The sequence below is a fragment of the Phyllobates terribilis genome, unplaced genomic scaffold (genome assembly GCF_046119375.1).
Source record: "Phyllobates terribilis strain yellow unplaced genomic scaffold, ASM4611937v1 Scaffold_3__8_contigs__length_932513732, whole genome shotgun sequence".
Taxonomy (NCBI): domain Eukaryota; kingdom Metazoa; phylum Chordata; class Amphibia; order Anura; family Dendrobatidae; genus Phyllobates; species Phyllobates terribilis.
The window spans coordinates 37134374-37147622 of record NW_027362763.1 but is presented as its reverse complement, the minus strand read 5'-3'; positions in this window follow the sequence as shown (position 1 = coordinate 37147622).

Genomic DNA, 13249 nt, shown 5'->3' with positions numbered 1-13249 from the left:
GTGACGTCTTTAGTTGAAGTCCTTCATCTTCGCTTTTCTTCTTCATCCGGCACAGACCACCATCACTTCTTCCATCCAGGACTTGTCGCTGCAGAAAATAACACACAGTTATCAATAGCTGATCACTTCTAGAGCACATTCCACACTTATTCCCTGATTTCAACACTACACCAGATGAAGAAAAAAAGCGACATAGTGCCGCCCTGCACAGAAACAGGACCTCCCTTTTGTTACTCCCCCATGGAGAACAGTATCCCCAAAAGTAAATTATATTACAGCAGTAATGTTCCCTTCAGTAATTATGTCCCCACTTGCCACCATAAACTAATAATACCTCATTCTGGCCCCCATACTGTAATTGTCACCCATCCTGGCCCCCTTTATTTAATAATATCCCCCATCCAAGGCACCCATGCATCTCCCCCACCCATCCTGGGCCTGTATGTATCCCCCCCACCCATCCTGGGCCTGTATGTATCCCCCCCACCCATCCTGGGCCTGTATGTATCCCCCCACCCATCCTGGGCCTGTATGCATCCCCCCCACTCATCCTTGGGCCTGTATGTATCCCCTCCACCCATCTTTGGGCCTGTATGTATCCCCCCACCCATCCTTGGGCCTGTATGTATCCCCCCACCCATCCTGGGCCTGTATGAACCACCCCCAACCAACCTGGGCCGGTATGTATCACCCCCCATCATGGGCCCCTATGTATCATCCTCTCCGCTCCCTCATCATGAGTCCCTATGTATCATCCCCCCCTATCATGGGTCCCTATGTATCATCCCCTTCCTTTCCATCATGGGCCCCTATAAAGCATCATCTCCCTCATGTGCTCCTATATAGCATCCTCTCCCTTATGTGCCCTTATATAGCATCATCTCCCCATCATGTGCCCCTATATAGCATCTCCCTACCCATCATGTGCCCCTATATAGCATCTCCCTCCCCATCATGTGCCCCTATATAGCATCTCCCTCCCCATCATGTGCCCCTATATATCATCTCCCTCCCCATCATGTGTCCCTTTATAGCATCTCCCTCCCCATCATGTGCCCCTATATAGCATCTCCCTCCTTACGATGTGCCCCTATATAGCATCTCCCTCCCCATCATTTGCCCCTATATAGCATCTCCCTCCTTACCATGTGCCCCTATATAGCATCTTCCCATCATGTGACCCTATATAGTATCATCTCCCCCTCCCCATTCACTCACTACCCTGCCCATTCTTAAAAGAAAAAAAAATCTTCTTACCTTCCTGTGCTCTCCTGGCGGTGTCCTCTGCAGCTTCATGTCGGTGTGATCTTCTACAGGACCACCGACCAATCAGAGGCTGCTCTCTGATAGTAGCCCGCCGGCCGGAGGCCTCTTCAGAACACTATTATGCGCTGCGCACTGACGTCAGCGCCCGGCGTATAGCAGTGACATTCAATGTCCGCCGGCCTATCAGAGGTCGAATGCTCATGTGCGCGGTTTTGAATGTCACTGCTATGCGCCGTCTGTGCGCAGCGCATAGCAGAAGACAGCAGATGTTCACCGCCGCCGTCATCAAGAGGAGGCTAAGCGGCATGCCGAGCGCGCGGTGGCCTCTAGTCAGGTTACCAGTGGGGGCCCACTGAGCACCCAGGACCCACTGGGAGATCTCCCGGTGTCCCAGAGGGCCAGTCCGACGCTGTCTATACTTATATTTTGTTATATGTTATGAATCTTGTTTTGCACATATCTGTTATATTGTATATCATTTAGTCATATATACCCTTACTTTAATATATTATGAAAACCTTGATATATATATTAGATATCTGCACTCGTGTGTCACTATATACAGTACAGACCAAAAGTTTGGACACACCTTCTCATTTAAAGATTTTTCTGTATTTTCTTGACTATGAAAATTGTACATTCACACTGAAGGAATCAAAACTATGAATTAACACATGTGGAATTATATACTTAACAAAAATTGTGAAACAACTGAAAATATGTCTTATATTCTAGGTTCTTCAAAGTAGCCACCTTTTGCTTTGATGACTGCATTGCACACTCTTGGCATTCTCTTGATGAGTTTCAAGAGGTAGTCACCGGAAATGTTTTTTCAGTTCACAGGTGTGCCCTGTCAGGTTTAATAAGTGGGATTTCTTGCCTGATAAATGGGGTTGGGACCATCAGTTGTGTTGTGCAGAAGTCTGGTGGATACACAGCTGATAGTCTTACTGAATAGACTGTTAGAATTTGCATTATGGCAAGAAAAAAGCAGCTAAGTAAAGAAAAACGAGTGGCCATCATTACTTCAAGAAATGAAGGTCAGACAGTGCGAAAAATTGGGAAAACTTTGAAAGTGTCCCCAAGTGCAGTTGCAAAAACCATCAAGCGCTACAAAGAAACTGGCTCACATGAGGACCGCCCCAGGAAAGGAAGACCAACAGTCACCTCTGCTTCTGAGGATAAGTTTATCCGAGTCACCAGCCTCAGAAATCGCAGGTTAACAGCAGCTCAGATTAGAGACCAGGTCAATGCCAAACAGAGTTCTAGCAGCAGACACATCTCTTCAACAACTGTTAAGAGGAGACTTTGTGCAGCAGGCCTTCATGGTAAAATAGCTCTTAGAAAACCACTGCTAAGGACAGGAAACAAGCAGAAGAGACTTGTTTGGGCTAAAGAACACAAGGAATGGACATTAGACCAGTGGAAATCTGAGCTTTGGTCTGATGAGTCCAAATTTGAGATCTTTGGTTCCAACCACCGTGTCTTTGTGCGACGCAGAAAAGGTGAACGGATGGACTCTACATGCCTGGTTCCCACCTTGAAGCATGGAGGAGGAGGTGTGATGGTGTGGGGGTGCTTTGCTGGTGACACTGTTGGGGATTTATTCAAAATTGAAGGCATAATGAACCAGCATGGCTACCACAGCATCTTGCAGCGGCATGCTATTCCATCTGGTTTGCGTTTAGTTGGGCCATCATTTATTTTCCAACAGGACAATGACCCCAAACACACCTCCAGGCTGTGTAAGGGCTATTTGAACAAGAAGGAGAGTAATGGGTTACTACTCCAGATGACCTGGCCTCCACAGTCACCAGACCTGAACCCAATCGAGATGGTTTGGGGTGAGCTGGACCGCAGAGTGAAAGCAAAAGGGCCAACAAGTGCTAAGCATCTCTGGGAAGTCCTTCAAGATTGTTGGAAGACCATTTCCGGTGACTACCTCTTGAAGCTCGTCAAGAGAATGACAAGAGTGTGCAAAGCAGTCATCAAAGCAAAAGGTGGTTACTTTGAAGAACCTAGAATATAAGACATATTTTCAGTTGTTTCACACTTTTTGTTAAGTATGTAATTCCACATGTGTTAACTCATAGTTTTGATGCCTTCAGTGTAAAAGTACAATTTTCATAGTCATAAAAATACAGAAAAATCTTTAAATGAGAAGGTGTGTCCAAACTTTTGGTCTGTACTGTATATATATATATATATATATATATATATATATATACTGTATATATATATCCTGAAGGAAGTAGTTGGAACTGGTTATAGAAGTGGACTTTAAAATTGTTTACAAGAAGGAGACAAAGGATTCAACATGACACCTCCTAAGAGAATACCCTGGCGAATGAGGAGAATATCTGTGGAGGAAACATTTAACCCCATAGGACAACATAATAAGACTTATCTATACCATGGGCCAGAGACTACTGTGATTGCTCAATTGCCTCAAGGCGACACCCTATTGGGACCTTCCTTTATACTGAATATATATATATGTTATGCTGGAATAATAAACACATCTTTCCTGCGCCATTTCTCTTCAAGAGAAGTTCAGTATCTGACTCTGTCTGTCCGATATCAAAGCTTCACGTATACACTTGAATAAGTTAATTTGGCAAGGGATAAGCAAAGAGTTGGGGTCCTTTGAACCTCACTTCCACAATTGGCACAACCAACGTGGGGCACCACACGGGCACCACACCAGGGCAGACCGAATGAAGGTGTCCAGCTGTGGATCGTGGATAATTGGATGGGCCTGATCACCCCCCTTACACTGTAAGTCCAGTTAATTATACTGTAATTACAGACTTGCTTGTGTTTCCAGTCGTTCATAGATTAGCAGAGGGCATGATTCGGTCTGTTGTGGTAATCCTTAAGTGGGGGTAGGTGTGACCCTGCTGGTGTTATCGAAACCCACTCACATTCCAATCCACTGGAACCTTTGCTTATTCTAATTCGTTTGTGTTTGAGACTGACTTAGTGGATGGGCTGTTGTGTGTGACTTGTGAACAGAGTACTCTCCTGGGTGTGCTCTCACATTGCATCTCCATATACCTCCTGTTCTTGAAAAAAAAAAAGAGAGAACGCAGGGGGATGATGTGAGGAAGGTAAAAAGTTTTGCAGTTCTGTATCGCTCCCTAGACAACGTCCTGTTCTTGGAAGATAGAACGCACGAGGGTGGATACAGAAGCTAGGCTGGCCAGCTAGTATCTGCCGTTATTGTTTATATAAGGAGATTATTCTGTTTCCTTGAGTCATACTGACACAAAAATTCACTTTGTTTAGTCTGTCTTTTTGTTTGTATTGTGTCAACATTTGTCAGCCATGCAGAAATTCTTGAGACTGTTTACAAAGAAAGCCGAGGTGTCGAATAACAGGTTTAGCACTGTGTCACTGGTGCCTGAGAGGGAAGGGGTTAAGTATATTGCTAGAGTTAAACAGTTAATGGACATTGTAGGAATGAATAAGAGGGGAAGATTTCAGCTGGGGCTGTGGAAAATAGCTTTAAAGGAAAAAAAGGGTAAACTAGAGGATACAGGTTTATTATCTGCAGCTATGGTCTGGGGTTTTATAGCAAATGACATAGCAAAGGAGGGATGGGAAGAGGAAGAGGGAACATATGATAATGATGATGTACATTACATGTATGTTAAGCCCCATGTTTTTAATGTTGCTTTGAAAACTGTTGAGCCACCGCCTTATAATGGCCTCAGGGGGTGGACATGTTCTAGAAGTGATGTGTAAACTTTAGACTCTTGGGACAATGGTTTACATTGTGGAGTTCATAGACCATCCCCCCTCCCCACTGACTTTGTAGCCACAGCTCCTTCTCCTCCTCTTGACTGTTTTCGGACAGACACATCACCCAGGTGCCCTCCCACCTTTGGAATGCATGACTCAAAGGAAGTCCCACCCACAGGTACTCCCTGTGGCGGCCATCTTACACCACCCGGAAGGCCTGATAACAATGAGAGGACAGATATTCCAAAGCCTAATGCCCAATTAGTTCCTCCACCAGTTTCTATATATCAAGTTGTGACTATGCAAGGACATTACTACACCCCACCTCAGCAATTTACCTCAGCATCTCCCCCACCTCCGACACCAATGTTCCCAGTTCTTACATCACCTGTCAGGTGAAGGGGCTCCATCTGTTGCCCCATCATATCAACATGTGGATAATGGTAGCTTTGTGTCGGGCCCCCCAGAGGACTGGGATCCTATTTTTGAGAAAATGATTACCCAGGGACAGACAGGTGCTGGGGTACTAATCTCTGTGGGTGTAGGGAACATGGTCACTCAGCGGGTGGATGCTATAGTGAATGCTACCAATAGCCACCTGCAGCACAGCAGTGGTTTGACTAGAGATATTGTCATGGCAGGGGGAGACAGTATTCAAAGGGAAAGTGATAATATTGTACGACGACATGGTCCTTTCCAGCCAGGAATGGTCACGGTTACATAATCAGGCGATTTACCCTGTAACACTATTATTCATGCAGTGGGGCCCATCTATGACTCTTCCTATCCAGATAATAGTGCACGGATCTTGCGCCAGACTGTACACGCACCATTAGACATTGCAAACAAGACTGCTGGCATTAAGACTATAGCACTTCCTTTAATTAGCTCCGGTATCTTTGGATACCCAGTCAGAGCATGTGCAAGGGAGCTAGTACAGACAGTGATAGAAGAGGCCTCTAAGCCTTCTTGCCATCTAACCGAGATACGCCTAGTCAGTAGAGATGAGCGTTGTTCTACTCGAACTGTTCGCCAATCTCAAATTCGAGCTGTTTTGGGCGGTGTTCGAGTCGTTCGGCGAACACGAACAATTTGTGAAAAATTTGGCTGTTCGAGGTTATGTTCGATAACTGTTCGTGCACCAAAATCATAACTGGATTTTTTCTCAGTAATGATGAAAATTAATGTTAATATGCAGTTTGAGTGTACAGCGGGGTGGGGGGAGGGGCAGGGGATGGATCTATGCAGGAACAATGAAGATCTCCATTTTTTTTTCTCTTTCCCGCATTTGCAGTGGGGAGGTGCAATCTGTCAGCCTATCAGCAGCGCACACACGGAGCGAAGTGCTTTTTTTCACACAAGCAAGGGCATGTGTCATTGGCAGTGTATGTCACATGTCCTTGCCCTATAAGACCAAGCCATTTTCCCCGTCGCCACCATTTTCTCACTGCTGCAGCTGCGTGTTAGACGGCACCGCTGTTGCTGTGTGCGCTATACCTTGTTAATTTCAAGCCAATTTTCGCACAAATATACAGATAGCTTGAGAGTAGGGAATAGTTGTGATTGCAGTCCTTTTAAGAACTAGGTTACAGCATTTCCTACGACTTTTATCAGGGAGGTCTGTGCTCTTAAATAGATAGATTGTGGGAGTAAAGACTAATTGTAATTGGAGTCCTTTTCAGGACTAGGTTACATCAGTTCCTATCAGTTTTTGCCAGGCAGGTCTGTGCCAGTGCTGTGCAAGTTTTTTTCACAGCATTTGGCTGAATCTAGCAAAGCTAATCCTTTTTGGCCTATTGCAGAGTGTGTTAGTCAGTGGAGTAGCCTATCTGTGTTGCAAGATATACCACCTGTGTATAGAATACCAATTTTTTTACTGCACCTAGTGAAGTAAAATCTTTTGGGCATAGCATCATTCTATTAGTCCATCTATACTGACCTCCATCAGGTTGCAAACTGAATATAATTTTTTTCTGCATCTAGCTCTGAAAAAATATTTGGCCTTCTAGCAGTGTGTGGGACTTGTTCTATTAGTCCACCTATACTGACCTCCATCAGGTTGCAAATTCAAAATAATTTTTTGTATGCATCTAGCTCTGAAAAAATATTTGGCCTTCTAGTAGTGTGTGGGACTTTCTCTGTTAGTCCATCTATACTGACCTCCATTAGGTTGCAAACTGAATATAATTTTTTTCTGCATCTAGCTCTGAAAAAATATTTGGCCTTCTAGCAGTGTGTCGGACTTTCTCTATTAGTCCATCTATACTGACCTCCATCAGGTTGCAAATTAAAAATAATTTTTATCTGCATCTACAGTACCTCTGAAAAAATATTTGGGCTTCTAGCTGTGTGTGGGACTTGTTGTATTAGTCCATCTATACTGACCTCCATCAGGTTGCAAACTGAATATATTTTTTTCTGCATCTACCTCTGAAAAAATATTGGGCTTCTAGCTGTGTGTGGGACTTGTTGTATTAGTCCATCTATACTGACCTCCATCAGGTTGCAAACTGAATATATTTTTTTCTGCATCTACCTCTGAAAAAATATTGGGCTTCTAGCTGTGTGTGGGACTTGTTGTATTAGTCCATCTATACTGACCTCCATCAGGTTGCAAACTGAATATATTTTTTTCTGCATCTACCTCTGAAAAAATATTGGGCTTCTAGCTGTGTGTGGGACTTGTTGTATTAGTCCATCTATACTGACCTCCATCAGGTTGCAAACTGAATATATTTTTTTCTGCATCTACCTTTGAAAAAATATTGGGCTTCTAGCTGTGTGTGGGACTTGTTCTATTAATCCATCTATACAGACCTCCATCAGGTTGCAAACTGAATATAATTTTTTTCTGCATCTAGCTCTGAAAAAATATTTGGCCTTCTAGCAGTGTGTGGGACTTGTTCTATTAGTCCACCTATACTGACCTCCATCAGGTTGCAAATTCAAAATAATTTTTTGTATGCATCTAGCTCTGAAAAAATATTTGGCCTTCTAGTAGTGTGTGGGACTTTTTCTGTTAGTCCATCTATACTGACCTCCATCAGGTTGCAAACTGAATATAATTTTTTTCTGCATCTAGCTCTGAAAAAATATTTGGCCTTCTAGCAGTGTGTCGGACTTTCTCTATTAGTCCATCTATACTGACCTCCATCAGGTTGCAAATTAAAAATAATTTTTATCTGCATCTACAGTACCTCTGAAAAAATATTTGGGCTTCTAGCTGTGTGTGGGACTTGTTGTATTAGTCCATCTATACTGACCTCCATCAGGTTGCAAACTGAATATATTTTTTTCTGCATCTACCTCTGAAAAAATATTGGGCTTCTAGCTGTGTGTGGGACTTGTTGTATTAGTCCATCTATACTGACCTCCATCAGGTTGCAAACTGAATATATTTTTTTCTGCATCTACCTCTGAAAAAATATTGGGCTTCTAGCTGTGTGTGGGACTTGTTGTATTAGTCCATCTATACTGACCTCCATCAGGTTGCAAACTGAATATATTTTTTTCTGCATCTACCTCTGAAAAAATATTGGGCTTCTAGCTGTGTGTGGGACTTGTTGTATTAGTCCATCTATATTGACCTCCTTCAGGTTGCAAACTGAATATATTTTTTTCTGCATCTACCTCTGAAAAAATATTGGGCTTCTAGCTGTGTGTGGGTCTTGTTCTATTAATCCATCTATACAGACCTCCATCAGGTTGCAAACTGAATATAATTTTTTTCTGCATCTACCTCTGAAAAAATATTGGGCTTCTAGCTGTGTGTGGGACTTGTTCTATTAATCCATCTATACAGACCTCCATCAGGTTGCAAACTGAATATATTTTTTTCTGCATCTACCTCTGAAAAAATATTGGGCTTCTAGCTGTGTGTGGGACTTGTTGTATTAGTCCATCTATACTGACCTCCATCAGGTTGCAAACTGAATATATTTTTTTCTGCATCTACCTCTGAAAAAATATTGGGCTTCTAGCTGTGTGTGGGACATGTTGTATTAGTCCATCTATACTGACCTCCATCAGGTTGCAAATTGAATATATTTTTTTTCTGCATCTAACCCAGCCAATAGTTTTGGCCTAATACCACAGTTTGGCCACTCAGCTCTGCTCGGTTACCATCCATTGTTTTTTTGTGCAAACAACTCCAGATTTGTGAATTAGTTAACCACCAAAATGAGTGGAAAAAGGCCTGCTGCTGGTGGAAAGAGGAATAGGCATGTTGGGAAGCGGAAAAAAGGTTGTGTCCGTGGGGTAGGTGTTAAAGCAACAGTAACATCTGCAGAAGAAAGACCATCTTCCAGCCAAACTAAAATGTCTACTTCTTTTAGCGGACAATGTGATAAGATCCCTTTCTTACGGCCACGCCAATCGCTACAAATTCCAGATGAGGCACAAAAACAGCAGGTGCTTCAACGGATATCAAGTTCTCCTTTAAGTGGGCTCTCCTCCACATCAACTTCAACATCACAAATACTCCAGTCCTCAAATGTGTCACCCCAATCGCACTTGCTTCCTCACAGCTCCCAAATCTCCCGCTGCCTGTCTGAGTATGAGGTAGAACAGATGGTTGAGTCTGCAGAGCTGTTTACTCATACTATAGCCTGGGAATCAGAGGTCGACTCCAGCGCTTCTGTGAATCCAGACGAGGAAATGATCTGCACTGATGCCCAGAATCTTTATGAGTCGGATCCAGGACCAGACGCAGAAGGTTCTGACCATAATGTAGACCCTCATTCCCAAACTGTAACTCCTGTTGGTGGAGACAATGAGGAAGACGATGATAAGACTCAAATACCTGATTGGAGCGAAAACTTTAGTTTTTTGTCAGGGCAGGAACAGGTTGGCTCTGAGGACGACGGGTGTGATAACGCACAGGGTGATAATGATGAGGTTGTAGATTCCACTTACTGTTAACCCACAGTCAGCCAAGAGATGAGGTCAGCAGAGGAGGTGGAGGAAGATGCTAGTGACGACGAGGTCAGGTTGCGCCTTCCTGGACAGAGACGTAGTACTGGAAGCACGTCAACAACTGCATCCTCAAACACAACTCTGCCTCTCACCACAAGTCGTGGTGGCTCTTCAGGTCGCATGGGTGCTAAGCCTTGCATAGCCTGGGCATTTTTTCAGATCGATAAAGATGACCCAACTCGTGTTATCTGTAGCATTTGTCAGCAAAAGCTAAGTAGAGGCCAAAAAATACATAGTTTGAGTACTTCATGCATGAACCGGCACATGGACATGAAGCATAAGTTGCAGTGGGAAGCTCAGTGTGCTACAATGCGGCCTAGCCGGCCGGGCCAACCACCGTCTGCCATATCTTGTGCATCTGCGGCCTCTTCATCCTCTGTGACTGGGGAGACAGCAGTCACACCTTTTGTCCGTCGCAGTGCCCCAGTACCAGATGCCCAGTCGTCACTACTTCTCAAAGAAAGGTGTGCCTGCGCTCCACCAGCATGTCGCACACAACATCACCGCTTCTTTGAGAAACTCTGTGTGTGACAGGGTGCATTTCACCACAGACACTTAGACGAGTAGGCATGGACAGGGGCGTTACATGTCGCTGACTGGGCACTGGGTAACTATGGTGACAGCAGGACAAGGGGCTGCTGTCCAAGTCTTGCCGTCCCCACGAGTTGTGCGTCAATCCTCTTTATGTCAAAGTTCCTCCACTGCTTCTGCCTCCTCAACCTCCTCTCGGTTTTCCACCTGCACCCAAAGCCTGTCTGGTCATGCCACAAGCTTTCTAACTGCGCAGAAGGGATCCTGCACACCTCCTTACTATGCTGGCAGTAGGGCTCAACGTCATCAGGCGGTTTTTACATTGAAATGTCTGGGAAATGTGAGTCACACAGCTGAGGAGTTGTGGTCAGCTCTGGAGAACCAATTTCATGAATGGTTGTCTCCACTGGACCTGAAACCAGGGAAGGCCGTGTGCGACAATGCTGCAAACCTGGGTGCGGCCCTTCGCCGGGGCAATGTCACACACGTGCCTTGTAGGGCTCACGTGTTGAACCTGGTTGTCCAGCAATTTTTAGCCCACTATCCCAGACTAGATGGCCTTCTGCAGAGGGCACGGTCACTGTGTGCTCACTTCCGCCGTTCGCATCCCGCAGCTCAGCGACTTACATCTCTACAGAAGTCGTTGGGCCTGCCACTTCACCGGCTAAAATGCGATGTGCCTACCCGGTGGAATTCAACTCTGCACATGTTGCAGCGACTGTGGCAGCACCGACAAGCCCTGGTGCAATACGTTCTGACGTATAGCCTGGGCCAACGAGATTCAGAGGTGGGGCAAATCACGCTGGAGGAGTGGTCTCAGATCAGGGACCTATGCACCCTTCTGCACAGTTTTGAAATGGCGACGAAGATGTTTAGTGCTGACGATGCCATTATCAGCATGACTATTCCGGTGATTTACATGCTGGAGCACATGTTAAACAGAATTCGGAGTCAGGTGGTGGCACAAGAGGAGGTGGAGGAAGTAGATGAGGAGGAGTTGTATGCGGAAGGGCTAACATCTGCAAGGTCCAGACGGTCGGCAGCACCAAGGCGGCAGGCATGTGAGGGTGGGGGAGATGGTTTTACCAGGGCGCATGGTAGCAGCCAAACTAGTGAGGAAGGTGCAGGAGCCCAGGAAGAAGTGGAGGACGAACTGATGGAAGACTCATCAGATGAGGGAGACCTTGATCACATTTCTGTTGTGCGAGGTTGGGGGGAGAGGACAGAGGAAGGAAGCATGATTGTTACCTCGCCACCAACACAACAGGAACTTGGTGCTCCTGGATGCGCAACACACATGAGTGCCTTCTTGCTGCACTACCTGCAACATAACCCTCGAATTGTGAGAATTAGAAATAATCCTGACTACTGGGTTGCCACACTGTTAGATCCCCGGTACAAAAGTAAATTTGCAGAAATTATTCCTGCCATAGAAAGGGATGCACGCATGCAGGAGTATCAGCAGAGACTGTTGCAGAATATTTCATGTGCTTTTCCACAAAATACCAGTGGTGCATGTAGTGAATCTTACAGTTCCAACTTGCCAACCGTGGGACCGTCAAGTGTTCAGCACTCAAACCGTAACAGAACCACAGTATCTGCTGGTAACATCAATTTTGCGGAATCATTTCACCACTTTTTTAGCCCATCCTTTGCAAGGCCACCGGAGACAAATAGTCTGACACATAGTCAACGCCTAGAGACGATGCTACAGGAGTATCTCCAAGTAAACATTGAAGCCACGACTGTGTCACTGGACCCTTGCTCTTTTTGTGCTTCCAATCTGGATAAATGGCCGGAGCTAGCCACTTACGCCTTGGAGATCTTGTCATGCCCCGCAGCCAGCGTTCTGTCTGAACGTGTGTTCAGCGCTGCTGGTGGTGTGCTGACAGATAAGCGCACGCGGCTCTCCACTGATAATGAAGACAGACTCACGTTCATAAAGATGAACAAATCATGGATCCGAAACGACTTTTCTACCCCTGTGTCATCCTGGGGAGAGTAAAAGCTTGATGATTGGTTAAAATCACCCTACCAACCGTTTTAAGCTTTCAAATTACTAATCATGTTTATCTTTATCTTGACTGGAAAATAATTCGGGCTTTGTAGCAGTGTGCAGCACTGATCCTATTAGGCCATCTATACTAAAGCTTCACCAGATTTAAAATTAAAAATAATTTTTAGCTGCATCTAGCCCGGAAAATAATTTTGGGGCTCCGAGATGCGCAAGACACATAAGTGCCTTCTTGCTGCACTACCTGCAGCATGACCCTCATATTGTCAGAATTCGAAGTAATCATGACTACTGGGTTACCACACTCTTAGATCCCCCAAACTTTTCGATCAACCTTTTCATTTTAATAAAGACCAAAAAAATGGTCATTTTTGAAATTATAAGCATTAGCAGGTTGTTAGAAACTGAAATCAAACAGTTTTCAACTCAAAACTTTATTCTAGGTGATGTTACATTTTCACATAGGACCCCTTGTTCGAAAGGAGCTTCTGAACTCTCTCGTCCATTGAATTTGTCAGGTTTTGGATGGTTTCTGCTTCAATTGTTTTGCATGAGGACAGAATACCCTCCCAGAGCTGTTGCTTAGATGTGAACTGCCTCCCGCCATCATAGACACTCCTTTTAATGATGCTCCAAAGGTTCTGAATGGGGTAGAGGTCAGGGGAGCATGGGGGTCACACCATAAGTTTGTCCCCTTTTATGCCCATATCAGCCAGAGAT